Consider the following 27,150-nt stretch of genomic DNA (forward strand, 5'->3'; position numbering starts at 1 on the left):
AAAGTTTGTAGCACAGCTTTAATTTGCTCTGGAGAGCTTATATACTCATGAATGTAAAAAATAGTGCACATGAATGCCTGTCAAGTAGAAGATTTGCTTCCCCCCCCCCCCCACCCCACCCGCAAACTGGATAAAGAGAATTTAAATATACCGTGCTCCATTTTGGAAAATTGAAATGTGTATATGCTACTCAAGACATTGCATGTGCAGCTATTCTACAATGCATATTGGGACAGTAGCTAGAGAGAAAAAAAACCATAGGTTTTCCAACAAAAATATAAAATTGTGTATGGATGCATTTGATAGAGTAATACAGCACAGAAACAGGCCATTCAGCCCAATTCGCCCATGTCGACCAAGATAACCATCTAAGCTTGTCCCATTTGCTCACATTTGGCCCACATCTCTCAAAACCTTTCCTATCCGTGTACCTGTCCAAGTGCCTTTTGAGTGCTGCCACTTCCTCTGGCAGCTTGCTCCAAATATGCACCACCCCCTGCATGAATAAGTTGCCCCTCAAGTCCCTTTTAAATCTTTCTACTTTCACCTTCAACCTATGCCCTCTAGTTTTTGACTCCCTTTCCATGGGAAAAAGACTGTGTGTTCACTCTATGCCTCTCATGATTGTGTACACCTCTGCAAGGTCACCCCTCAGTCTCCTATGCTCCAAGGAATAAAGTCCTAGCTTGCCTAACCTCTCCCTATAACTCAGGCTCAAGTCCTGGCAACATTCTTGTAAATCTTTGCACTCTTTCTGGCTTGATGTGCTAGATTAATATCTGATTTAATTGATAAATGTGAGTTTACCATTTTAAGCTGCTTTTTAACTAGTGGAAAGCAGACACTTTGAATGCTACCACATATTATTGAATAAATTTAAATTGCAAATTATTGAACACTACACGATGTATTTCCTAAAAATATGCCATCTCCACTGATTATTTAGCTAGATAAGACAGAGTAAATGGGCCATATCGACCATAAAAGTTTCCAGCTTTCCATTACATCTACACTGTGTCAGCTTATGAATAGGAGGAATGAGTGTGAGCAGTAAGGCAGAAGACAGGTGGGATAGAAAAACGGAGCATTATACATAGTACGAGTAAAAGAGCACATCATTGTGTTCGTTTGGTTCTGCTACATCAGCATTATTCATGGCAGTCTTGCAATTATGCTTGGCATGTCTTATTAAAACTGCAATATTTTAATTGGTATATAGAAAACTTACAAAGGAAATGTAAAGATTAGGACAGAACATACAAGTTACAAATGAGGACAAAATATTGCCTGCATACTGACATCCAATTAATTTTCCTGCTGATTAAATTGCACTTCAACAGAAGATGAATTGCTTTTGAAGTATTATACTATTCTTTGACCGTGTTTGACTACCATAGGTTATGAGGAGAGACTAAGGGAGCTGGGGCTTTACTCATTGGAGAGGAGGAGGATGAGGGTGATAGAGGTATACAAAATATTAAGAGCAATAGATGGAGTGGACAGCCAGCACCTCTTTCCCAGGGCACCAATGCTCAACAAGAGGGCATGGCTTTAAGGTAATGGGTGGGAAGCTCAAGGGAGATAGAGGGAGGCTTTTCACCCAGAGTGTGGTTGGTGCATGGAACGCGCTGCCTGGGGTCGTGGAGGCTGATACGTTGGTCAAGTTCAAGAGATTGTTAGATAAGCATATGGAGGAATTTAAAATAGGGGGATATGTGGAAGGAAGGAGTTAGATAGTCTTAGGGGTGGTTTAAAGGTCAGCACGACATGGTGGGCCGAAGGGCCTGTATTGCTCTATGTTTATCCAGATTTATTTTGGTACTTAAAACTAGTAGTTAATGAACCATTTATTCCAGAAAAATGTCTTTGTTTTAGTTGAATTGAGCTGAGTCAGTATTCACTAATCTCTAATGGTATGTTTATGTAAGTGGTTCAAGCATTGGAAACTGCCCTGTTTATAAGTAGAGCATGTATTCACACTTGATCATAACTTCTTTGTACAAGATGGATGAGCACAACCTGCAATGCAGGTTTTTAGAGTTGGTCTAAGACACTTGCCTGGTTGGCTGAAAGTAAATATAGCAATTCCTCAGTTTAGGAATAATTGATTTACCCTTTGCTTCCATTTAAAAAAACTACTTTTCGCTGTAACAAATAACGCACAACTTATATTCTCTACCAAAATGGCTGCAACGTGTTTTGCCTAGGTTTTTCAATTCACTAAATTTTACTTAACAAGTTGTTTCCCATAAACTCATCCCTTTCATAAATCGAGAACTGGCCGTACCTATTGCCTCAAGGGAAATCTTTTACATTATCACTGGGTGTGGTGCCACCTTCTGCAGAGCCCACAGCAGGAACCTCCCTTACCTGCTTTTAAACTTTTATCACCATCACTCATTTTGGTTGGGTAATTTTTTTAATCTTATTTCTTATAATTGTAATGCCATTCCATGGAAAATGCAATGTTGGTTTGGATCTTCTCCTATCCTTCTGATATGGAATGATTTTTGATCCCAAATGCATTTTATGACATACATTTGTCGCTACATGCAATTCCACAAAATTTAAACATAATTATTCATTTACAGTTTGTTCCTCTTCTGTTGATTTTCTTTATATTTGCTCCTTCTCTGCTTTATCTCAACAGAAATTTTTCAAAATGTGTTGCCTTGGCTAAGTACTCCCCTGCTGGGAACATACTCTCAAAATTGTAAGTACATGACCCTTTACTTAACCCATTACCTTGTAGAAAAATGGTTACCATCACCATTATTTACCAGGAACGGTAAACTGACTTGGAATGGAGGCAGCCAAGGGGTGACCCCATGGAGGTATATAGAACTATGAGAGGCACAGATAGAGAGGATATGCAGAACCTTATCAAATATAATCACTACTTTTAAGAGGCATTGAAATAGACACTTGAATAGTGAGCGAGGGAAGGTGAATGAAGTGCAAATATTCATTATTTTACTTAGTTTATCTTGATAGTTAGTAATTTTACTGTCAAATTCCTGCAAGCAGCCGACTGCTGAGTCTAAGAGTATGGCAAGAGACCTATGGAGTTGCTGCTCTGGCAAATATGGGAAATTGGGAAGGCTATCCAGTGTCCCAGGTGACCATATGCACAGTAAGTGTGTCCAGCTGCAGTTTCTGACTGACTGCATTACACAACTGGATCTGCAGATGAATTAATTATGAAGTATCTGCAATGCTGAGGACATTGCAGATAGTGTGCTTAGCAGCTAGTCACACTGCAAGCAATGGCTGCGCAAAAGGAAAAGTGGCAGGTGACCACCAGGAAGAGTAGGTGTGAGTAGGTAGTGCAAGAGTCCCCATGTCCATTTCCCTCTTAAACAGATATTCTATGTTAGACACTAGAGGGAGGAGGGTGGGAATAGCTTCTCAGGAGAAAGTAGCCAAATTTCTGACAACATGGTTGACTCAGCTGCTCAGCAGGGGAGAAAAAGCCTAGGAAAGCTAGTGATGGGGGACTCAAATGCAAAGGGAACAAACAGGCACTTCAGATTCTTGAAATGGTATATTAGCAGGGTGAGGTCTCTGAATGACTGCCAGGGGATGATGTATCCTTGGCTACTCTAGGAAGAGATTGCTGGAGTCCTGACACAGATATTTAAATCTTTGCTGGCCCTCACGTGAGGTGACAGATGACTGGAAGACAGCAAATGTGGTATCTTAATTCAAGAAAGAAGGCAGGGTCAGGCATTAAGTCCAATGTCCGATAGAGGGAAATTATTGGGGCAGGGTGAAATAAAAATTCTGAGGAGCAGGATTAATCTATATTTGAAAAGGCACAGATTGATTAGGGATAGTCTGCATGGATTTGTCAATCGGAGATCCTGTCTGACTAATTTAATTGACCTCTTTTGAAGAGATAATTGAATACATTGAGGTAAGTATAGTTGATAATGATTTACACAGAACTTTGACAAGGTCCCTCATGGAAGACTCTTACAGGATGTTAGAGCCCATGGGATCTAAGGCAAGTTGGCAAATTGGATCCAAAATAGCTTGTCTCCCATTAACGAGCTTGTGTACCACAGGGATCAGTGCCAGGATCCTTGCAATTTGTGATTATACAATTTAATGACTTGGATGTGAATGCAGGAGATATGATTAGCAAGTTTGTAAATGGCATGTAAATTGGTAGTGTTGATGGTGAGGAGCATAGTCAGGCTACAGAATGATATTGATCAACTGGTAAATTTAGCAGGACAATGGCAGATGGAATTTAATCCTGACAAGTGCGAGGTGATGCATTTTGGCAGAGTCATCAAATAGGACATGTACCATGAATGGTGGGGCCCTATGGAATATTGAGAGACAAAGGGACCTTGATGTACACATCCAAACATCCTTGAATGCAGTGGCACAGGTAGGCAGGGTGGTGAAGACAACTGAGGCTGTTTAAAGTATAAGAGCAGGGAGGTCTTGGTACAACTTTCTAAAACATTGATTAGACTACAGCTGGAAGATTTGTGCACATTTCTGGTCACCACACTATAGAATGAATGTAATTACACTGGAGGGGGTGCAGAGGACATTCACCAAGATGTTGGCGGAGATGGAGTATTTCAATTATGAGTGAATGGAGAGGCTGGGCTCAATTTCCTCAGAGGAGAGCTGGGCTTGCCTTTCCTTGGAGCAGAGAAGACTGAGGGGGGAACTAATAGAGCTGTACAAAATTGAGAAGCATAATTAGGTAGATAAAGAAACTTTTCCTCATGGCAGAGGCGACTAAGACTAGTGGACGTGGGGTTATGGTGAGGAGTAAGGGATCCAAGGAATTTTTTCACCCAGAGGATAGATCCAATCTGGAACACACTGCCTGAGAAGCTGGAGGCAGGTACACTTAGCTTCTAAGCACCTAGATGAGTACTTGAATTACCAATATACTAGCTATAGACTAAGTATTGGTAAATGGAATAAGTGGTACTTTAGCAGCATAGACATGGTAGGCCGAAAGGCTTGCTTCCATACTGCATGACCTCATGATGCAATGAAGGCAGTACACAAGATAGCTTCAGATCAGTATACTGCTTTTACCTTTGCAAAGGTAAGTATTTTGAATAGAAACATTTTTAAATTCAGTATGCCCGTTTCACATCAAATGACCAGTACTTAATAGGTTTGACTGTTTCTTTGAAAGAAAACAGTTTGTGTTTATATAACTCCATTTGCTACTTTGGTATTGGTTTATTATTGTCACTTGTACCAAGGTACAGTAAAAATTACCTTACATACTGTTCGTACAGATCAATTCATTACACAGTGCATTGAGGTAGTACACAGTGCATTGAGGTAGTAGAGGGTAAAAACAATAAGAGAATACAGAGTAAAGTGTCACAGCTACAGGGAAGTGCAGTGCAGGTAGACAACAAGGTGCAAGGTCAAACAAGGTAGATTGAGAGGTCAAGAGTCCATCTCAGTGTATAAGGGAACCATTCAATAGTCTCATTACCGTGGGATAGAAGCTGTCCTTGAGCCTGGTGGTATGTGCCCTCAGGCCCCTGTATCTTCTGCCTGATGGAAGTGGAGAGAAGAGAGAATGACCTGGGTGGGTGGAGTCTTTGATTATGCTGGCTGCTTCATCAAGGCAGTGAGAGGTATAGACAAAAAGAGTCCATGGAGGGGAGGCTGGTTTCCGTGATGCACTGGGCTGTGTTTACAACTCTCTACAGTTTCTTGCAGTCCGAGGCAGAACTGTTGCCATACCAAGCCATGATGCATCCGGATACAATGCTTTCTATGGTGCATTGATAAAAATTGGTGAGTGTCAAAGGGGACATGCCAAATTTCTTTGGCCTCCTGAGGAAGTAGAGGTGCTGGTGAGCTTTCTGGGCCATGGCGTCTATGTGGTTGGACCAGGACAGGCTATTGGTAATGTTCACTCATAGGAATTTGAAGCTCTCAACCCTCTCGACCTCAGCACCATTGATGTAGACAGGTGCATGTACACCACCCCCTTTCCTGAAGTCAATGACCGGCTCTTTTGTTTTGCTGACATTAAGGAAAAACTTGTTGTCATGACACCATTCCACTAAGCTCTCCATCTTCTTCCCGTAATCCGACTCATCATTATTTGAGATACGGCTAACTACGGCAGTATCATCTGCTAACTTGTAGGTGGAGTTCGAGCAGAATCTGGCCACACAGTCATGAGTATATAGGGAGTAGAGTAGAGGGCTGAGGACACAGCCTTGTGGAGCACCAGTGTTGAGAATTATTGTGCTGGAGGTGTTGCTGCCTACCCTCACTGATTGCGGTCTGTTGGTCAGAAAGTCAAGGATCCAGTTGCAGACGGAGGTGTTGAGTCCCAGGTCTTGGAGTTTGGTGACGAGTTTGCTTGGAATTATAGTGTTGAAGGCAGAGCTGTAGTCAATAAGCAATAGTCTAACAACTATTTGGGGTTGCCTGAAGCAATTCAAGTATTCAGTTGGCTGTAATTACTGGTAATACAGGAAATGCAGCAGCTAACTGGTGAACAGAAAGACTCTACAACAGTGTGGGAATGATAAGGTAATTTGCTTCAGTGAAGTTGGGTTGTCAGGGCACCTTGCAACTTTCATATAGAACCGAGAATTTCTCATTTTTCACTGGATTGTAGAAGGGCCTTGGTTTAACACATCAAAAAGATGACACCTCCAACAACACATCACTCCTTCAGTACTGCACCGAAGTGTGAACCTAGATTGTGTTCACATTTCCATAACTAGTCAACCTTCTGACTTAGTGCTCCCCACTGAGCCACAATCATGCTGGTTTCTCATGAACTCTCCTAATTACTATGTTTTAAAAAGGAGTCAGCAGCTATTATGGATTTGGAACAGACCAAAGGATGTGTAAGATACCAAGTAATTGCAGGTTTCTTCTTTCTGAAGCACCAAAATATCTTGTGAATACAAAAGTACAAGAAATTGTTGCTGGAAGATCCAAGGGTGGACACCAGATGAAGAGAATGGATTTGGCTGTAATATCTTACTGAATACACATTTACTATTTAAGTTCACATATGAGAAGTAGATAATTACTTATTTTTTGCAAAGCCACTTTGGAGTAGAATGTCCTGCACCAGTATAATCAACCATTAATTGCCCAAGTAAATTGCTATTTCCATCACAATCCTGCCAATAGCAACTTGCACTTAAATTTCCTAAAAAAAATCACATTAGTGCATGTCCCAGCTGAGCAAAGCATTGTTGAACCTGATCTTAAAAAAGAAAATTTTTTATTTTCATCAGAAATCAGGGCATCAGAAATGTGTAGCAGTGCAAGGGGTGAGAACATTCTCTAAACTTGCTGGAGAAATGATATGGCTGTAAAGTGCAGCATGATTTATTTTTATTTTTAATTAACATTCAATAGATTGGATCCAGGGAAGTAGTCTGTATCAGAACAGATCTCATCTGAAAGTGGGGTCTGCCATCCATGAAGAACATGTTCCACCACTCCAATCTCTTCCCCCTCCCCCCACCTGCTATTATTGCAGAATAATGCACACAGAAAAGATTATTCAGGCTAAAGTAAGATTAACTCACGGGATGCAACAAAAGTTTTATATTGCCATCTATAGCAGTTATAGCTCAGTTACTACCAATGTAATATATAGTTGACTTTAATTTTAAAATGTCAGTGGATTTGATGGCAACCCTGGTTACAGGGGATCTCAATCTATATAGATAAACCTTAGTATTCATCTATTGAACACAACTAATGGAAGACGTGCACCATGCTGTTTCAAATTAAAGATTGTTGAACAAAAATAAAATCCAGGTTTTATTATACACATCTGAAGACTTGCAACCAATGTCTCTAAACCATAGACAAAGTATAATAATGATTCTGATGTGTTGGTAGTGCTGCTTGCTCATTTTATGTTGCCCTTTCACAAGGCCTTGGTCAGGTCTCAGGTGAGGACATGGTGTTGTGCAAGTTTTAGTCCTCCATTGGGCATACACAAGTTCTGGAAGAGATTGGATAATTAACAAAAAACAGAGCAGGAATAGATCATAGGTCCCTCAATACTGCTTTGCCATTCAATATCATGGCTGATCCATCTCAGTACGTTTTTTTTGTATTAACACCATATCCTTTGATCTCAATATTTCAATCTGTCTTTAATGTCTAGTCCTGATGCATATTCCTTAACTTGAAACATCAAATATCCCTCTGCCTCCAGAGATGCTGCCTGACCCACAGTTCCTCCAGTAGTTTGTTTTTTGCTCCAAATTCCAGCATCTTCAGTCCCTTGTCTCAGTTTTGAATACGCTGTGACTGAGCCTCTCACCCTCTTGGGTTGAGAATTCCAGAGGTTCATCACCCTGTGTGAAGAAATTTCTTCTCAACTCAGTCCTAATTGATGACTTTTTAATTTGAGAGTGACACCTTGTTCTAGATAGATGCGTCATCCCTGCATCTACCCCATAAAGCCCATGAATTTTGTACACCTCGATGAGTACAAGGGCCAGTCTGCTTAATCTCTTCTCAAAAGCACAAAGCCATCATCCCAAGAATCAATCTAATGAATCTTTGTTGTACTCCCTCTATCACAAGTACCTCCTTCCTTGGGGAAGGGATCAAGATCTATACACAATATTTCATATCCAGTCCCCTTTTCCTATAGGCAGAAAGCCTTCTCTGCAACCTTTTCACAACAAATTTTTGAAAGCAGCAAATTTGGAAACTATTTGATCCACTCGTCTCAATCACTGATAAAGGCTGAACAACTGGTGCTCCAGCACCCCACAAGTCATGGTTTCCCAAGTTAACCCCTCAGCTTTGTTCATTAACCAATTCTCAATCCCTGCCAACATAAAACCCTCAATCCCAAGTATTCTACTTTTGTTTAATCTGCTGTGTGGCACTCCATTGAACTTCTTCCAAAATCCAAAATAATCACATCAACTGGTTCACCCATACTTTTTCTACTAGTTATAACCTCAAACCTCCAGATTTGTCGAGCATGATTTCCTTCAGTTTATCTATTTTCTAAATGGCCCATTAGCACTTCCTTAATAATATATTCAAGTACTTTCCTGACTACTAATCTAAAGTTCATCCTTTCTTAGTGGGGTTAAATGTTCTAGCTTTCAATCTGTGGGAATCTATCCAAAGTCCAATGACATTTACTTGACTAATTTTTTTTTGGGAAAAAGCTCATTACATGGGCAATTTTTCACATTGGTGAGTAGATGCCAGTGTTGTAGCTATACTGGAATGTGGCTAGCGGTACAGCTGGTTCTGGAGCACAGGTCTTCAGTACTACAGATGGGATATTGTATTTGCTATATCAAGTGCCCTTATGATAAAGAAATAGCTGTGGAGCGAATAAAGTTGGCTGAAGATTGGTCTGTGGCGGTAGTGATCTCAGAGGAAAGCCAAGAGAGATCTATTTGGCACATCTAGTTGAATATGGCTGTGAATGTTTCAGCTTCATCTTTAGAACTTGTGTGCAGTGATACATTCAGTTGTTGCTTACTTGCTATCATCAAAAATTCCAAGATTAACAAACACTCCAGATCTCCACAATATACCTGAATTCAACCTCAAAACTATACTATTCTCTGCAGTAGCACATCATTCCATATTCCCAAAACAGTTTATGCAGTTTAACATAGTGAGCCCCAAAAGGACAGAATGGACTCTCAAGTTAGAGTCAGTGATGATACACAATTTGGTCAAAGGTCTTGATCTCAGACCTTTGAGGTATCAATTGCATATCATCCAACATTAGTTAACCTTGACCAGTAAAATGTTAAAGTTTTATTCCCATGATACCAATGTAATTGGAACCGATGTCCCTTAAAAGAAATAAAATCACCCTAGCTTTACGCAACCAATCTAACTTTGCAAGGCGGATTTTAAAGATGGCTCAGCACTCAAAATTGCACTGAATACTTTTCATGGAAAGTATTCAGTGCAATGGATACATCTTTCACTCCATAGAAAGATATTTTGCCTTGGTCCTGGCTTGTCATTTACATACTTATTTTCTTCTGGCAGTTACTTAATAAATTGCATAATCTGCTTACATATTTCCCCCCCAATAAATTTAAAGACTTCTCAATCTTCATTCTCCAGTAAAAAAAATTGTAAATCACTTTGGATGCAAATCTGTAGCCCACAATTATATTTTTCTCTGAATAATCATGGAGGATTCATACCAAGTACAATGGCAGTGCAGAACTTAAATTACTGAACCTGGACCAACAACTCAGAGACCCAATTTTAAATCCCATCATGAAAGTTATGGAACTCGAATTCAGTTAATATTCAAAGATTTAAAAAGCATTTGTAAGAACATTAGAATGAGAAGCAGCAGTAGGTCATTTGGCCCCTCATGCTCTAGCATTAACATTGTGTCTGATCTTTTTGCCTTGGCATCGCCTTCCTGCTTCAGTTATGCTGACACCAAATGAATGGAACATCACAAAAACCTATATGGCTTTTCAATGCCAGGGAGGAAATTCTGCCATTTTTACCTAGTCTGGATTATATGCCACTCGAGACCCACTGTCGTAGGTGACTCATAAATGTCCTTTGAAATGGCATAGCAGGGGCAATTAGGGATTTGCAATAAATGCTGGGCTTGAAAGCAACACCCATATTCCAAAAGGGAAAATAAAAATAAAGTTGAAAGACAGGATATGGATAAATTAACTAAAGACAATCTTAAACTTTATAAACCACTGTCTTCTCTCATCCACTATATTACCGTTTGATAATTACAAACAACTTGTAATGTAATACCCTATTACCTTTTCAAGATCCCTCAAAGCAATTAAAGCCAATTAGTTTGAGGGGCAACTTCTGTTTTTTTACATTGGCAAATGCAACTACCTATTTGTTCCAGGTATTTTCTTTTTAAAAGTCCAACAAATGATGAGATAAATACATAGATAATCTGCTCATTGGTATTAGTACATGCAAGATGCTTTTTCTTGTGGTAACATTTCTGTTGTCACTGTTTTAGAGCCAGGCTAATGGAGGGGAACAGGACAAATTAGACTGTAGTCAATCCAGCAATTATCAGTACCTGTTTTTAAGTGGGTGACAGACAATCTTGCAGTTTCTTGCTCGGATAAAATGATCTAACATGCATCAGTTCCTGGAAAGTTGTTGCCAGGACATCTTGTACTCATTTTTCTGATGAAACAGGGTGTTGGTTATGGCAAGATCACACTTGAAGCACTTTAAAATTAGCCTTCTCCATTCCTTCCTTGCTGATTGCTTCAGTTGCAAAGTATAGCATCTTTGCTGATTCTGGCACTAAAGCTGCCCAGAGGATCAGTTTCTTTCTCCCTGGGAAGCAGCAGTCACAGAGTGGAAGCCCTCCTTGGAAACATGTACCTTCCAGGGTTGAGGCACATGTGCTGTTTACTGTAGCATGTTGTGTGTTACACTGAGCTGGATGGTCAAGAGGCATCCAGTTAACCCAGAGGATGAGTGGCTAATTTGTCACCCCATAAAGACTATGTTCCTTTTCAGTTTTTCTGTTACCCATCATATTTCAGTCAGGGCAGCAATTATGTGTGCGTGTATACGTGCACAGGTAGACTCAGGCACAGACACTCTGCCCAATGCCTCATTCACTTCCCACTGACAGTCCCCTTGATCTTTTTCACCCTTGATCATCCCAGTCTCCCTTCCACCACCCCAATCTCCTACTACTGGCACGCCATAATTGGAAGGTCAAATATAATAAACACAAAACTGCATTACAGTAAGTCTACTTCAATACGGCACTCAACTATAAATATACTTCTCCTCTTCCCTCACAAAGTAAAAACAAAAATTGGCACTCACTTCGAGCTTAGAGGGTGAACAAGTGACCTTCTCCCAGGGTCCCTGCCAATTTCACTCTAACAAGGCACTCACTAACAAGCCAGTACAATGATCTGTTGACTGATCTAAAATCTGATGGTTTTGACATTTTAAACTAAAAAGTTTTTCATAATGGCAAAGTTCGAGATATACATCCCACAGATCTTCAAATCACTTCATTTCCTTCCAAAGTTTGTCAGAATGAACTATAATTTATATATACCACAAGAAATGCTTCTCATTAAAAGCAGTATGAAATCCACATTTTTTTACATTTAAGGTTGCAAATTCTGAACATTTAATGGAACAGTGTGACGCAAGTTTCAAGATAAAACTATGTGTAAAAACAAATCAATCCTAAATCTGAGCAACATCAGTAGTATCTGAGCAACATCACTGGTATCCAAATCACTCAACATAAATACGGGTCAGAGCACTGAGGTTGCTGCACACTCACCTGTGACTTGCTATTCATTCATATCACATTATCAAGTCAAAATACGAAATGGGAAAGAAAATGATCTTGTTGCAAATGGAAGGCAACTCTTCCCCTCTTACAAGGGAAAACAAAAAAAACATGAATTCGAAATACATTTCATCCACATACAGTGGTGCAACATTCACAACGCATGATATAAAATCAATATCATTCAAAGGCAATGGCCGATTTCCCAATCCAAGGCACAAACTTTCAAGATGCAAGCTTTCAGCTAACTTTGAGGGAGCGATTAGGCCCCTAAAGCTTCAAATGGTCAAAAAAAAACCAAGATACAAAAGTTAAAAAGAGCGTGACAAGCTATTTTTAAAAAGTAAGAGATCGTTTAGAAGCAAACGCGCGGGGATGAAACAGTTGCTGGAAAATTTGATTTACAGAAATCCTCTGATCCAAATTCTTGATTTAGAAAGATATAGCCTTATAACTATAGTGTAATCTTGGGAGAGCACGGAGCTTTACGCAATCTTTGTGTTTGCCTTCACAGTCCAATTTGTATGTAGAAGACCGTTGGGAAAAGATACATAAACTTGTTAAAGTTACAAACAACAAGAAACAAATATAAACCAGACACTTCCACAGTGTGCGATTCATCTCTGTAGAGAGAGAACAAAACTCCCCCCGTTGGATTTAGAAGCATGAGAGCTACACAAAGGAATGGAGCAGCCACTCACTCAAGCTGGGATCCATAGGCGGCCCACTGGCCTCTCTGACTCTTGTGAAAAGGATTCACTCTCAATAGAAAAAAACGTTTTACCAATGAATAAATTAAAAAAATTACAAACAAAAACCAGAGTGAACGGGAAATAAATTGCAACAACCCCGGGCGCTGCAGAAACCCAGAGTCAGGTTGGTCTCAGTGTTTTATGCAGTGAACTTTCCCCAATAGAGAAATGGAGGTGTTATTACTCACTGCGCGGCGCCTGTTCATTTAAACCCGAGCGGTATTATTGTTGATAATACTACTAATTGGTGCTAGTGATGAGCTGAGGGCGACTCCTGGCACTCAGCATCTGCCTCCTCTCACAACCCGCAGTTACCATGTGTTCCACTGCCCGTCGCTAAGGGACGTCAGCGTCAGGTCATAGGTCAATATTCAGAGGAAAATTAGCCCCCTCTCAATACAGGCTTGCTCCCAGATATGAAAATTGTTACTTTTGCTTCAATTTGGTAAATTAAAATTTTTAAAAACCCTCTAGTTTTTTCAGCTTCCTTTCCCATTTCTTTCACTGATTGGAGACACTGGGTCTTTATTGCAACGGGGTGCGTCATTTCCTCCTCCTACATTGCCCGCATGCCTTGGTGTCAATGGGTGGATTGGACTGGAGAGGGCGGGTATGGGTTTGTTTTTAATACTTGTTTGAAGTTAATAGAGTTTAAATTTCCTCGATTACTGGAGGCTGTGGTTCAACCGGATTATGAAGAATGTTTTCAAAGGATTCAAAGAGTAGACTGCTGAAGGAACTCAGCGGTTCAGTAGACAGTGTCTACTGTAGGGGAAGTAGACAGTCGAGGTTCTTCATCTAGACTGAAAGGATTATTTAACAACAAGTTTATTTACAATTATGTCCAACAAATGCAAGTTTTTAAAAAAAAATTTTTGTTGTTGCTTTGGCATATGATGGACTGCCACTTAACTGGTCAGTTTTTGATGTTTTGTTCCTTTTAACCAACAAAAACAAACTAAAACTAGGTAGTTATGGGAAGAATCAGTATTAAGGCGAGGAGCTATGCATGATTTGCTCAGCCAATTATCTCACTTTTTCTTGTGTCGTGTTACATTACAGGCAAGTTACAGGCTCATACTTTCCTGCTGCCCAGTTGTTGTTCTGGACATGTGTGATAAACAATTGGATTTATGTAGTATCATTTGCATTGTTTGAGCAACCTAAAACACACAATAGTCATAAATTACTAACGAAAATAAAGTATTTTTGTCTTAGTTTGGTAACTGCTATTTTGCTATCCAGATAGGTTTACAAACTGACAACAAAACTACAGTTTGGTTCTGATACCAATATTTTCAATAGTTTTTATTTTTTTGTTGAAAGACTATTAATAATCCAACTGTGTGTCAGATTGGCTAATTTAACATTACTCTTGTAATTGAGTTAATCATGTAGGGTGCCTGAAAACTTCCAGAGCTTGAACACCCGACCTCAGATGACATTATTGTTGGTTGCTGAGGTGTGCTGTTTTCAGAAGATATTAATCCAATGTTCTAGATGCCTTCAGTATCACCTCTTGGTGTGTAATACACAAATCATAACATGTGAAATGATGTGGTAGATGGACAAAATTAAGATTGTTAATTTTCTTACTCATTTAAAAGTTTGGGCATAGTTGGTAACCCCAACATTGCTCTGGTTTCCTCCCACATTCCAAAGATGTACTGCTTGATTAATTAGTGTAGGTGGGCAATAATAGAATTGGGAAGAGTTGATGGACATGTGAGATGGGTTACAGGGATTGAGAATTGAATAGCCTCCTGTGGTATAAGGAGAAATATGAAATAATTACTCTTAAGGTACTGTTGAGCTACCTTGGACTGCTGCTCATCTGATAATGAATTTGTTTGGGGTGCTCTGCAGTTGTTGAGTTGGATTGGATCTAAAAAGGTTGGAGGAAATATAACAAAGTTTCAAGTCAGGATGATGTGTAACTTCGAGAGAAATTTGAAAGTGGTAACATTCCCATGTGCCTGCTGCTCTCAGCTTTCTAAGTAGTAGTGGTCACAAGATTAGGAGGAATTGTCAAACAATTAAGATGTTTTTATGATGCCATAACAGTTTGCTTTTTATGATGTGCTTTTTACTTGAAAATAACCCAACCACTTTAAGTAAGACAGAAAAATGCTAAATTAGGAAAGAAAAAATAGCTGGCTTATTAACTTACAAAAATATTTCTTCTAAATGTGGAAGCTGCTGTGACAATCTGTGGTCTAGAAGTTCATCATGTTTTATTTTCTGTGGCCTTGTGCTCGACTGGCCATTGCCCTATTGGGCAATTACCCCATATCCAACATCATGAAATAAAGCACTTCCTTCACTGAATTTTAGCTTTATAAGCCATTGCTAGTGTGTGCTCTTGTAGACGTAAGCAAGAAAGTGTACGTCTTAATCTGCATTGAAAGGCAGTTATTCATTTTATCGAAGCTCTAGGCTAAAGGACAATTTAAAGGAAGAATTCATTCAAGAACTAGACTTGTCTTACCAGTGGTCTCAATATAAAAACGATAGAACATAATGACAATTTTTACAAAGCAAATTGGTGTCACAGTAAGCCTGAAAGAATCAGGAAAGACACATTACTTTTTTCTATTGAACTGAAAATTAAAAAACTGCAGATCCTGAAAATATGCATTTTCAAAAGAAAATGCTGGAACTACTTGGGTCAGGCAACATCTGTGGAGAAGGAAATTGAGTTAATGTTTCAAATCAAGGACCCTTCATCAGAACTTCAAATCTGAGAAAACTAGTGTGCTTTAAGTTGCAGAGAAGTGAAAAAAATGGAGAGTTCAGCTGGTATCTGTAACATGTTGAAGATAAAAGATTGTCCAGGTAACAATACTCATGGGACTGATTAGTTAATAGATAAATGAGGGCACTTGGAGAGGAAAATAAACAAAAGAACATGCTGTAAATGTGAGATGCAGAACAGTGGTTGCTGGAAACCTGGAACAAAAGAGAATGCAGGAAAGAGCATCCATGCTGCATCTGTGGAGAGAGAAAAACTCAGTTATTGCTACAACTGGATGACTGTGCAGCAGAATTGGCCTGTTCTGATGCAACTTCAAAAAAAAAGGCTGGTTATCTGGAATTGTTGAAATCCAAGTTGTCCCAAAAGGCTGGGATGTGTCTAGATGGCAAATGAGATGCTGTTCATTGAGCTGATACAAAAACAGAAAATGCTGGACATATTCAGCAGGTCAGAATGCATCTGTGGGATGAGAAACAGTTAACGGTTCAGGTCGGAGATCCTTTGTCAGAACTGAAAAGGAGTCAAAAGCTGCAGGAAGGGTGGGGGTATTTCTGAAAGGGTGACCTTGGTAATAAGCTGTAATCAGGTTATCTGGTTGATGAGTGAATGGGAGCAGGTAGAGATAAAGAACATTGACAAAAGAATGTTGGAGTTGCAAAATGCAGAGCAGGATGAAATGCCCAGTAGGTCAGGGTAAGCATGTCCTCCACTCCCAGAGAGAAAATGGTGGGAGGCTTGAGCTAATATCACAGTTGGCTGACTGATACAAACTTGAGGAATCAATATTGAATTCTACAACTTCAGATAACTTGAGTCCAGAAGGCTGCAGAAAGTAAGAAAGCAGCAAGAAAGAAAACAGAAAGAAACTTTTCTTTCTTTCTCCTCAATACCTGCTTAATATTTCCAACATTTTCTACTGCCCTTGGAACTTTTTCTTTAAAGAAAACAATACCCTTCAGTGTAATGAGTAGAATGAAACCTGTAATATGCTAACCTATGTCAATTGAAGTTGTCTTAAGCTCAGTTGGCACACCACAAAGCAAAGTGCTTTGTAGTATGAAACTCTGATGTAACCTTTCACAGACTTGGATACACTAAAGTCAAAGGCTATCATGCTAATAGCTCACATCTTTATTTTGAAAGGGGAATGGAGTTTTGGGTATGCTAAAAATTCATCAAAGGTCTGTGAAGTGCCACTGTGCCTTCCACAGGAGGTTAAGGCCTTTAATGCTTTCTGAACGATATCTCAATGTTAAACAGTCTTTCAAAACTTCAGAGTTTCCCAAAGAACTTTGCACCCAGTGACGTGTAACTTAATTTGTAATGTGGAAAGCCCATCAGCTAGTTTACAAGCAGCATGCTCCCACAAATAGCAAAGTTATGATATCATTAATTTCTCATAATTTTGATAGAGGGACAAATATTGCTAACATACCAGCATTAACTCTCCTGTTCTTTGTTGTTCATGTTATCTTTTACATCCACTTTGGACAGCAGGCAAGGTTTCAGTTTCCTAATTTGAAAGGCAGCACTTCAAACTGGTAGCACACCCTCAATACTGCAGTGAAGTCTCGGCCTAGATTATTTTGGTTAGGTATCTGGGGTGGGACTTGAAACTACAACACTGCTGGCACAGAGTTAAGATTGCTACCAACTGCCATTATTAGAGCAGGCATAAAACTAACCTTTATTTTGTGACACCACAAATTAGGTGGACTTTAAAATTAGTTGCAGAATTGCTGAAAGGTTATGCAGGAAAGGAGGGCATCCAGTCTATCAAATCTGTGCCAGCTCTTTGCAAGAGCAGTACAACTAGTTCCACTCTTCTGCCTTCTCTGCATAGCCCTGTAACTTTTCCGTTTATGTATTTATCCAATTGTTTTTAGAAGACCACAAATGAATCTGCCTCCATTATCTCTGCCAACATATCCCCATGCCAACACACTCCTCCCCCACCCTCTCCCCAAACATCTAGCAGTGCATTCCAGATACTAACCACTCACTAATATCCCCTCTCAGCTTCCTCTTTTCTAAGGAGAGCAACCTCAGCTTCTCCAATCTGTCCATATTACTAAAGCTGTTCATCCCTGGAATCATTCCAGTAAATCTTTGCTGCACTCTCTGTAAGCTTAATGGACTTTAGTTATTTAAAAAACCAAAAATGCTGGAAACATTCAGCATATGGTAAGAGAAATAAGAGTTCCAGGTCAAAGTGCTGACTGTTTCTAGTGTTTTCTATTTTTATTTTAGATTTCCAGTATCTGCAGTTGTTTGATTTTTGTTCTGGGACTTTAGTTATGTGAAAGCTGGGGTAGATCAGATTGGAAGGAAGCAAATCCCTTTCCACCCTCACCACCATGTACTTCATTGGCTGTAATGTGCTTCAGGATGAGCTGAGGTTATGAAGGGTGGAGGTTTCTTTTGTTCCCATGAGGTGACCCGCAGAAACACATTGAAGCTACAGAAATCCAATTTGTGCCTGTTCAAAACGCAGCGTAATTCCTGGAGTGCAGGAGCTAAGGTTGGTAGATGGATTTCAGCAATTTGAGGAACGAGAAATGCTAAAATCAAGGCAAAGACCAATTTCCAGAAAGATCAAGTTTTAGTTGGAGCACATAGGTTCTGTTTATTCCTGTCAAGAATGGGATAGATTCCAGTGTTCAATTGGGTTTGGTGTGCGGTCAGAGTTACAATAGATTTAAGATTAATGCCTGGCCAGTCCAGTTGTCATCATGATTGATGTACCTGCTGTGAACATTATTCTTTATGTTGGCACAATATTTTGGCTTCCTAGAGCAAATGAAAACTAAATTTTCCAAGTAGGTTTTTCAGTGTTTCTTCCCCCCCCCCCATTATAATTGGTTAAAGCTATAAAATCTGAAGCCCTGGCTATATTTTTGGTATGTTGTTGCTATGTGCATTTCTCGAGATTATGTCCCATATTTATATTTTGCAGTTACATTAAAATGGAGGACCACTTTGTAAAAATGTATCTTGAATAAGAATGCTACCATGGAAATGTGAGCAATATCTAGAAATATACCTTCAATTGATAGTTCATTGGTAACTGAATGCTGGAAGTTGCGATTCACACTAATTAAAACACACACAAATATTCTTCTGAGCCAGTAAAGATTACAAATCAGGAGCAGTAGTGTTACAGATGAAGCAAATAATCCTGCATTAACCCTTTGACTACTGTAATATTGCAAGGTTAAAATAATTATCCCTGTCCTTGTATTGTGAACAACTTGGGAAGTTAGCTGCCTGCATAGATTCTGTGAACTTAAAACTTCTTGTCTTGTAACAGGAACTTCATCAGTATCAAGTTTGAAATGTTTATTTGTTTTAGCCTCAAGTTTTCCAGGGGATTTGGATGAGTGAGGAGAACCCAGGACAGTAAAATGTGAGCAACATTAGGACAAAAAACAAGACTTGTTACAACTTTGAAAGAGCTACCCTAGTTAGAAACGGGGGGTGGGGGGTGGGAGTGGGGGTGGGGGTTGGGGGGAGGTGGTGCGGAAACTGAAAATGCTGGAAATCTGAACTAAAAACAGAAAGTGCTGGAAACAGTCAATAGATTAGGCAGCATCTGTTGAGCGAGAACGTTAAAATAGGAAGCTAGAACTACACTAGATATTTCCAGCATTCTCTTCTAGACCAGATTTCCTGCATCTGCTGTGTTGTATATCTACCAGTTCCAGCTGCTTTTTTTTTTGTCTTTCCTTGCTCTTCTCCCTCAGTTGCAAAAAAAAACCTTCACCGTCCAGTCTTGTATGGAATCATCACAATTTACATCATTCACTTTCTTTTGGTTTCCATGCTATCACACATTCTCTTTGTCCCTTCTTGGTAGTTAGTTTATTATTGTCACATGTACTGAGATGCAGATCATTTCAGAGCTTAAGTACATCAAGGTAGTACAAAGGGAAGACAATAACAAAATATAGTGTTACAGTTACAGAGAAAGTACAGTACAGATAAACAATAAGGTGCAAGGGCCATAATGAGGTAGATTGTGAGGTTAAGAGTTCATCTTTATTGTAGTGGTCTGTTCAATAGTCTTATAACAGCGGGATAGAAGCTGTCCTTGAGCCTGGTGGTACATGTTTTCTACCCCTCTACTCTGCAGTTTAAAGATGCTTGTTTTCCAATTTATTTCTGACACAAGGTCAATGATCTGAAATATTAAATATATTTCTCCACAGACACCTGTATTTACTGAATTTTATGTTTCTATTTTTGAATTGTGTATTGTGGAGGGTCGTGGCTGTCATGTGACAGCACTGCCCATTACCTGGTCAGAAGACACACCACTGCCAATCAAGATTTGGCCCCGCCCCACCCATCAGCACACACCTGACCGTTGGTCCCTTTGAGTACCTTTGTACTTGGCCTTGGGCCATTGGCCATTGTAATCGATTGGTCCTTGCTGGCACTGAGCCATTGGCCTTTGTAAATTACCTGGGCTGGACCCCCCCAGCCCTCCAGCATTATAAAGGGTGCCACATGTGCTCGGCTCTTTCTCTTTGCGACCTTTGAGGGACCACCCTGCTTCACTCCAGGCTAAGTACCGTGGAACGGCGCTGGAGAAGTCATTGGTAGGTGTGCACTGTTTAAGGGTTGGGAGCGTTTTAGTTGGTGTCCCTAGCAGCATAGAGCCATGCCTGCACTGAGTCAAGGGGTGGCAGGTATCGTATTGCTTTTCCTTGATTGTATGTACCTAGTCTGTTGTGTGTGCGTGTGTGTATTTTACCCCCATTGTGATTTTCCCATGCTCGCTATAAACCACGTGTGTGTGTTATTCCTGTTACCATTTTTCCTTGTTCGTCTTTTGTAAATAAGTCATTTACTGCCAGGCTGTGTTCGGAGTCCTTGCCTTTTGAGACCCCGAATCTGTTTCACAACAAATTGCTTCATTTTCTTTTATCAATCTGCACACTCTATAGTGGGCTTTGAGGTTAATAACTCATTAAGTGCTTTCTGAGCATTATCATTTGTTCTTGCCAATTTAGTTATGATTGGCAAAATTCAGCATTTAAAAAAAATAGTCAAACAATGATAATTGCAGAAAACACCTCCTGAACAAAAAAAAATCAAATTGCTCAGACCTTGGATATGATATGACATTTATGCAGAAAGAAGAGTTGCTGCAGACATTTTCACATTCAGTAATCCTTCTAGAGCTCACCACAGTAGGACAGCCATTCCTGGCCACATTTTACATATGATGACCTAAGGGATTTATAATGTTTAATTATGAAATATTTTTTACTAATCCCTTGAGTTTTAAATGGTACTTTAGCTCCAGGGACTAAAGGAGAGGCACAAGCTGTAAAGTTTCAAGATACATTATCTCTGTTGCTAACTATGTCCCAGCTGCAGTATTTCTCTGGATCTGTCTGCTTTGGCTGGTTTTCAAAGTCTACTGTACACAACAGGCGGTCCCATGTGAATTCTGCAAATTAAACCTTGCCGATCAGGCCATGGCCAAATCTCTGAATGGGTTCCTCGCTTTGTTTTTGAGGGAGGACTATGATACTATTCCAGGTCCCACAATCAAACTGACATGGGCAGCAAGGGAGTGTGTGGGGAAGATGGATGTTAGTAGAGCAAGGGTCATGTTGTAAGGAAAATATTTTTAAAAGAATGTGCTTCTGCTTTTCACAAACTGCATTTTACTTGCAGATGCATAATCAATGTACCTGTGAATTCCTACTTCATACTGTTAAAATTGAATAAACATCTTTGCAATGTAACACAAGTATAATCATTTTTACTTTAATCCATACTAAGCATGTTGGCTGCTGATGCAAAGGCTGGCATTTGTTGTCCAGCACAAACATGATGGTGCCTTTTTTGAATGATGTGCTGCTGTTTGTAGTGGTTTGATACAACTTAGTTGCTTATAAAGCCGCTAGAGAGCAATTTACAACTAATCATGTCAGTGTGAGATGGAGTCATGTAGAGGTAGATAATGTACGAATAGTAGGTTTCATTCCCTGAAGTGAACAAGTATACAAGAAGCAAAAGTAGGGCACTTGGCCCTTCAAGCTTGCTCTGCATTTAATATTATACTTGATCTGATTGCAATCATGTTCCTGACTATGTGCAGTAACCTTTCACCCTCTTGCTTATTAAGAATCTATGTACCAAGCTCTGACTTAGAAATATTCAGACTCTGCTTCCACTGCCCATTGAGGAAGACTCGTAACCCTATGAGAGGAAAAAACAAACTCATCTTTGCCCTAAATGGCTAAGACCTTATTTAAACAGTGATCCTCCATTCTGGATTATCCCGTAGGATCAAACATTCTCACCACATTCACTGTAACAAGTCCCCTCAAATCACCTCTCACTCTTCTAAACTCCTATCCTCATGAGACAACACATCCATCCCAGGTGTCAGTCGAGTAAACCGCCTCTGAATTGCTTCCAATGCATTAATGTTCTTGAAATAATGAGATCAATACTGTACACAGTGTTCCAGGTGTGGTCTTACCAATGCCCTATATAACTGATGTATAACTTCCCTACTTTTGTATTCAATTTCCCTTGCGATAAACAAAAACATTGTTAGCATTACTAATTTCCTGCTGTATCTGCATACAAGCTCACCAGGTCATCCAGATCCCTCTGCACTTCAAAGTTGTAAAAGACCCATTTATGCCTATTCTCTACTTCTTGTTAGCCAGCCAGTCCTCTGTCCATGCCAATATGTTACCTCTTACACCATGAACATTTATTTTACCTTATCAAATGTCTATCCTGAAGCTAAGTGTAAGGCATCCACTGGTTCCACTTTATCTACAGCAAACATTACTTCTTCAAAGAATGCCAATGTATTGGTAAACTATGATTTCCCTTTCACAGAACCATGTTGATTTGGCCTGATTACCTTGAATATTTCAACTGTTGTTTTTTGTTCAACAAATATCAAATGTGCATCAGCTTCACAAATCACTTTGAAAATATAAAAAAATTGATGTCATATTTTATCAAACACAATTCAAGTTCATGAAGATACCAGGGAGGTATTTGAACTCAAGACCTTTGGATTGATAGTTCAAGTCACCATTACAAGCCAAGTAATGTAACCACAACACTAGTATACCCATTGCTTTCAATCTCATTTGGTCCTCTGGATACATTTGTCAACAGTGGAATGGTTAACAGTGAATATTTTTGAATTTAAATCTGTAGTTAGCAGTTGTTAAGCATTTTCAATGGTATATGGCTGGTTTGAAAACTTCCTATTTTTCTTCCATGGAACCTTTCTGGGCTGCTACCTTTACAATAGGATTAATTACTCCACACAGATAAACGTTTAACTGAATTGGAACATATGGGTTAATTTGCATTTGCTTATGGTGGTGGTAGTACTGAATTTCCATTACACTGCATAATGCCACTTTTTAACATCCCTGTACTTAAAAACAACAAATCTAAGAAAGAAGGATCTTGCTATGAAGCTGTTTTTTTTCTTCTTTGTTCATTGTTTAGGTGCAAGGTCAAGGCATATGATGAAGGAAAGCATCAAATAATAAAAGGATAGATAATAAGGTAAAATGAAAAAGTGGTTTGATAGTACCACCTTCACAGATCATAGGAGGAAAGGAAGAGACTTTCACTCTTTTGAGGTTTCAGTAAAGAGTTTGCTAGATTAGGCATCTTCATTTTAAGCACCCTCAGGAACAAGGATCATTTGCTTAGTTTGTGAAGTGGTTGTCTCCTTCTGCCACTTACGCAGGACCTCTGTGTGCTCCCAATGTATGGACTTTAGGTTCTTGATACCATCCCAAATGTTCGTTCACCATTCTGATCTGTCAGAAGTCCTCTGGAATCATTGGGAATGTTACACCTATTCAAGGAGGCTTTGAGAACATTCTTGAATTTTCTGTCTATATGATCTTTTCCTGTGAGAAAGCTCAGAATAAAATGTCTGTTTTGGGAGTCTAGCAAACAATGTGTCCTGCCCAATGTAATCGGTATTAGTATCTTAAAATGATACAGTACATGGTAATTATGCTGGTACAATAACAAAGCTGTCCATTTGGATCATCAGTGCAATAACTCTTATCCCTGAACTTCTGCAAAAGTTTCTTCTTCCAGCATGTATTAAATTTCTTTTTAAACTTCTAATTAAATTTTAAAATTTCTTATTGACCTGCTTCTAATATCTGGCAGTACATATTGGACCACAACTATAACCATAAGAAAATAAAATCTCTTCATTACTTATTTGTGAGAAATGTCTTAAAGTTCTTCATATAGATTGAATTACATTTTCTAACAGCGGCTGTTGTTAAGTGGGTAACTACAGTTGCTCTTTTGACCAAGGAGTTGAATAGTTTGCTGCTTGGTTAGTAGTGGGAGGAATAATGGTTAGCACACCAGGAGACCTCAGCACTCCTTTGAACAACACTATAGGAAGTTTAATATAGGAATAGAAAACAGACCTTGATTTTACAGCTTAGCTGTGAGATGAGACGTCCAGTTTATCAGCATTCCCTTTGTGCTGCGTTGGAACTTCAATCCAAATTAATAACCATGTGTTTAAATCACAGAGTGGGGTTTGAACCACAGCATCCTATTTAGAGGCAAGATTCCTACCATCTGAGCTAGAAAACCAAAAGAGAGCTGTATAGCATTTACTTAAAAAATAAACTGTACAGGAAAAGGTAAACTTGAGTGCATCTGGGACAGATTAAAGAGAGGAGTTGAAAACAACGGAATGCAATCTGGAAAGGGAACAGAGAAAGCTATGTGCATAGAAGAGCTGTTTCTGTCAAGGGTGCAAGACAAAATTACATTCAGGAAGCAAATTTGCAGATACAAATAACAAGCACAGCCACATCTCAGAGATTCAAGTCTTGACATCAAACGAAAATAAGCACAGTGCAGGAGATGTGTATCTAATTTGAGTTTCTCTCTCAAGTCTGTTGCAGTATTTCTTAGAACTACGATGGCACAATGGAAATCCGTTTGCCTGTGTGTGTTCCTGTTCAAGTTCATTATTTATTTTAAATTCCATTCCATATTTTCTTTAGCCATGGATTTATTCTGCTTTGGTCTCTGCTCCTTTTATATTATTTCTTCACATTCACTTTTCTGTGCCTTTTGGCTTTAGTTTTTGCAGTGGGCAATATCTTTGTGGAATAACAATATGGTATAAACTCAGCAAACTGAATGGTATACCTACTTGACATTCAGTGGCATTCATGTGTTCTGTTGAGGTACATTTCATAATTATGTTCTATGTTCTATCCAAACTTAAATTCAACCAATTCAAATTATGATGTAGTTCAGTTAGATATAGAACAACAGAGAAAGTGGATGCTATCCTCTTCATTTGCCTGGATGACGATACCTAGCAAATTTGAAACCATCCAGAAGAAAGCAGCCTACTTGACCTGCACAACATCCACCCACCCTGAATGTTTCCTCTCTTTCACTGGGATGGGGGTGCAAATACATTGTGCACCATTTATAAAATGCACTGCAGCATCTTGGAAAGGCACCTGCAAACCTGTGGTCTCCATCATCCAGAAGGACAAGGGGTTTTGACAACGCCACTACCTTCAAGTTCCCTGCCAAAGCAGAAACTATTCTAGTTTGCAAATGCATCACCATTCATTATTGTCAGCTAGTCAAAATCATGGAACTTCCAAGCATAGGGTTCAATGCAATGAATAAGCATCACTGTCTCAAGGGTAATTAGGCTTAGAGATTAAATGCTAGCAACAATATTCACACCGAAAGAGAGATTCTTGTAAAATGTTGCCATCGGACATTGCTGCTTACCATACCAATCTTCAAAGCTGTTACTAAAAAAATTGATAAAATTTGAACCATAAACACACTATCTATAAAATTACAAATTATGTTTGTTCACTTATCCAATGCATTAGGTTTCCACTTTCTAGGAGTTTGGCTTTCTTTCTGCTTCATTGTCAAACTTCCTTCCCTTTGTTTCATTCAATACTGGCCAATTCTGTGTTCCTCAATATTATTTTTCCATGTAATGTTTCCTTCATTACTTTTGACCAGTCTTTGCAACCTGCACCTCTTTTCCCTGCACACCCCCCCCCCACCCCATCACCAGCCAAAACCCCACTATTCCCGTCACCAAGCAACACACACAAAATGCTGGAGGAACTCGGCGGGCCAGGCAGCATTTATAGATGGAAATGAACAGTCAACATTTCAGGTTGAGACCCTTTATTAGGACTGGAAAGGAAGAGGGCAGAAGCCAGAATAAAATGGTGGGGGGGAGGGGGAGGGGGAGGAACACGAGCTGGCAGATGATAGGTGAATCCAGGTGAGAGGGGGAAGGTTGGTAGGTAGGGGAGGGGGGAAATGGGAATGATGTGAGAAGTTGGAAGTCTATAGGTGGAAGAGGCAAAGGGCCTTTACTCCTTCCCTTCCCCGCCCTCATGACCTGCCTTCACGCACACCTTCCCTCTGGTTTCCCACCTCCTTCCCTTTATTCCATGGTCCGCTGTCTTCTCCTATCAGACTCCATCTTCTTCAGCCCTTTGCCTCTTCCAACTCACAAGGCCTATCTATCATCAACAAGCCAGAAGTTAAGGGCATGATGGAATACTCTCCACTTGATTTAGTGAGTGCAGCTCCAGCAATAATCAAGAAGCTCAATATCATAGAAGACTTGATTCACAATTCACAACTGTAAGCATTTAACATCCTCCACCAACGATATACCAAGGTGCCCTTGTGTGCCATTTACAAAATGCATTATAGTTGCTTGGCTAGTCTTTGCTGACAACAGCCCCTCAAATCCATGACTTCCTTCAGGAAGGAAAAAGCTTCAGATGCATCACTATCTTCAGGTTCCCTTCCAAGTCATGCACCATTCTGACCAAGAGGCACATCACCAGTCCTTGTTGGTTCTAAATCCTGGATCTCCTTACCCAACAGTATTGTCGGAATACCTTCACTAAAATGACTGTAATGATTCAAGACCATTAGCGATGGGCAACGAATGCTGAACTTGTCCCCAGTGCCCATATCCCAAAAACATGAATAAATAAACCTCTGCACTCTGCATTGATTGCACATGCACATCTCACTACCCACTTAATCTTGCTGCAGATAACTTATACCTTTTATCAATTAAGATTGAGTGATTATTTTGACAATAATTTTCCTTATAATTAAGCTTTTTTGTTTAAAGAAATTGCAGAAATTTTGAGCGAAATTGATGGGGTTGGTGGGGGGGGGGATGTGTGAAGAATCGTGTACTGTCTGAGTATTAGGTGGGTAAAAGGGTTCTGAAGTTTCAGCTTTAGGATATGGAACTGATGTTTTGT

General features: G+C 39.6%; 1 protein-coding gene across 3 annotated transcripts in view; it reads right to left on the bottom strand.

Moving 5' to 3' along the window:
* The window catches only part of LOC127574120 (protein tyrosine phosphatase type IVA 3-like), a 100,407-nt gene extending 87,008 nt beyond the window's left edge, over positions 1-13,399 (bottom strand). For all 3 annotated transcript variants that reach the window (XM_052022833.1, XM_052022825.1, XM_052022829.1), the window contains exon 1: positions 13,254-13,399. The gene's annotated coding sequence lies outside the window, so the exon portion shown is untranslated. The remainder of the gene's footprint in view (positions 1-13,253) is intronic.
* Positions 13,400-27,150: the final 13,751 nt, after the last annotated feature.

The sequence above is a fragment of the Pristis pectinata genome, chromosome 9 (assembly GCF_009764475.1).
Source record: "Pristis pectinata isolate sPriPec2 chromosome 9, sPriPec2.1.pri, whole genome shotgun sequence".
Lineage (NCBI taxonomy): Eukaryota > Metazoa > Chordata > Chondrichthyes > Rhinopristiformes > Pristidae > Pristis > Pristis pectinata.